Here is a 3,131-nt window from a genome sequence, read left to right as displayed (position 1 = left end):
CTTACAAGATTCCAGGGAAAGAAAGCATATTGATGTATATTGAGCTTGACAAACGACTTTTCCATTCATTTTCAGTGTAATCCATTGTAAATGACAATAAGTTACTATTCAAAGTGAAACAAAATTAATGGAAATCGGAATTACCCGACAAAATCTCTGGGATGCATGCGGATGCATTTCGCCAATGCATATTCGCACATCACTTTGCATTTGTGTTACGTATGTACGGAAGAGAGAAGAGAGAGAGAGAGAGAGAGAGAGAGCCTATGGTACCTTTCTCCCTTCATAAGAATTATAATAGTTATATCAGTTTAATTTCGTAAACTCTATCATGGTCTCTGATATACAACTGCAAATAATGTAAGAAGAGACAGCCCAGTATCAGATGACCATTAGCTGAGAATCTGACTCCTTTTGCAAAAGCAGACAAAGCAGAAAATGTGATTTAAAAAAGAATATAAAAGTGGCAGCGGTGGGATTCGAACCCACGCCATCGAAATGACTGGTGCCTAAAACCAGCGCCTTAGACCGCTCGGCCACGCTACCGACACGAGGTGAGTGAGTGTTGAAAAGGAATTGATTTCCAACAGACTTGTGACTGCTATAACCAGCTATACTGCATGACTTTCCGTGCGTTGTCAGTCCTTGCTTTTCTAATCATGAAATCTTCAGTGTGCCTATTTTGACGCTATCAAATCACAAATTATACGTTGCCGGATATTCCTGTGGTGACATTACCAGATGGCTCGGAGGCCGTGACATTCCTAATACTACGGTTGTCTAATTAGTGTTAATCGAAGAAGTAGGCTTACCTTGGCATATTTATCACTTAACGCTTCGTTTAAAAAAAGGCAAATGTTTGCAAAACAAACAAGTAAGAAATGAATATCCACAAAAAATGTAACATTCTTAAGACATTTCATTTCATCTATTTTATTTCATTTTATTTTTTTTCTTTCATTTCATTTCATTTGTCTCAGAATGGATACCAATGGGTACATTATTACACCCGAACTATACTAGACTGCATACACTATACACATTCTTCTTCTTTTTTCCTCTCTTCACAATATTCCAAAATCAAAGAGGCTTCAAAGATAGGACTAGATAAGCTCAGCTTGATGAAATTTGTTATTCCATCTCCTGGGAATTATATTCCAACCTTGGAATTACTTTTGACTCGGGCAATATTGCGTTTAATTTGTACGTTTTAGCTTTCCCGTGTATACAGACTGGAAAGTAATCATTACAGGCATGATTAGGATAATCGCTATGTCGACGTATGTAGTCAGTCAAATATAACTTTAAATACAAGTTAATTGCGATACCCTACGGTATATATCTTCGTTTCATTGCCAAGGTCACAATGATGTACAAGATCACCAACAACAACTCTACGCCATCTCACACCACTGAATACAAGGACAAGAGTTCATATTAATCGATTAGGTATCCCTAAGGCTCTCATATCACTGCTGATCGGAACATTTCCCCAGACGTTCATTTATTTATTCATTCCTCTTTTTTTTCCATTTTTCACGTCTAAACAATAACAGTCAAAATAATGGTAAATTTCATACAATATAATGCCACATAGAAACAAACACACCTTATTTCATTTAAAGGAATTGTATAGTTTTGGTTGAGACCTAACTTCAGATTTCTAATATTTTTTCTTTTTCTGTTTTTTTTTTTTTTTGGGGGGGGGGAGTTAATGAGAAACATCATATGAAATGTGAAAGAGTATGCAATTCCAAGAGGAATTCAATGTTTATTTGATGAAAATTGGTTTTGAAATGGCTGAGATATCCAAAACAGAGCGATGCTAATAAAAGGTGGGACCCATCTTTTATTAGCATCGCTTTGTTTTACCCTGTTTTTGGATGTTTCAGCCATTCCAGAACCGATTTTCATCAAATAAACTTTGAATTCCGCTTGGAATGGTATGCTCTGTACTATTTCATAAGTGGTTTCTTGGTATCTCGCAAAAAGTTAAAAGTCATATCCTCATCTCCACCAATACTATACTATCCTTTTAAGACTGGACATGAAATCTGAGTGGTTGCTAAAAAGCGAACATGTCTACCGTACTCCCCTAACCTCATAATATACTACAATACATTTATACAAAACTGACAACATAAGTTAACATAAAGTGGTGCTTCCCCATACGATGCTTTGAAGGGGATATATGCAACGATATGCATTAAAATCAAGATGCCGTAATCGCGAATTTGATTGTAAAAGTCATTTGATGATGAACCAATGCTTCCACTCTCTTGAATATTTCCTTACTTGGCTTTTCGCTGCAAACTCGTGTCTCAAGCGCGATGAGTGTGATCCGTCAAATGTCCAACGTCTCATTCTTATTTTTTCTTTTAATTCCTATACATACACGACGACACCAAATTCATAGCAAAAACTAATCGGAAGTTACAGTAGTCTCCCTTTAAGTCTTAGTTGTAAGTCGTTCATCATCAAGCTGTTACAGGATGCCTACTCAATACAGTCTGACATCTTGTTATTGACTTTTTATTTCAGTTTAATCAGTTATCCTCCCAAGTATAGCGAAATGTATCCTTCCAATTCAGAAAATCTGTTAATCTTGCGAACTTATCAAGAATTAACGCTAAAACCATGAAACCGGGGAAAATCGTGAGACTAGAACGTATATCAGGTAAACGACGAAACACGTTATCATGGGGATACGCTTGCATGGGAAAAACAAGCATTTTCTCTACTTCTATAATGAGTAGAGTATACAGGTCTTTGAAACGGGGTTTTGTTTGCGTTTGCTCTCGCCCACATATAGAGTCACTTCCTGAAATCTGGCAGCTAGACTGCATAGATAAGTTGCCGGAACATGTTGACACGCGGCACGATTGCTTACGTCTAATCCGCACTGATTTCTGGATAATTCGCAGTCGTTTTCATTCACAAGCTTTTTTTTTTCTCTCTCTCCCTCTCTTCTGAATCTGAATCTACATTTAAGCATTGTGTCTGCGTTATCTGCCTCACAACAAACTTATCGCTCCATGGTTGATATGAGAAAAAAATAACATTATTCTTGAAATTTTGCTTCCGACCAAGCATATAAAACAGACATATTTTGAACATTTCCTTCGATTTTT

General features: G+C 36.7%; 1 non-coding gene across 1 annotated transcript; it reads right to left on the bottom strand.

The window, feature by feature from the left end:
• Nucleotides 1–464: 464 nt before the first annotated feature.
• Nucleotides 465–546, bottom strand: Trnal-uag (transfer RNA leucine (anticodon UAG)). The gene has a single exon. It is a non-coding gene; the product is annotated as a tRNA-Leu (tRNA).
• Nucleotides 547–3,131: the final 2,585 nt, after the last annotated feature.

The sequence above is a fragment of the Diadema setosum genome, chromosome 22 (genome assembly GCF_964275005.1).
Source record: "Diadema setosum chromosome 22, eeDiaSeto1, whole genome shotgun sequence".
Classification (NCBI taxonomy): Eukaryota; Metazoa; Echinodermata; class Echinoidea; order Diadematoida; family Diadematidae; genus Diadema; species Diadema setosum.
This window is presented reverse-complemented; position numbering and strand designations above follow the sequence as displayed.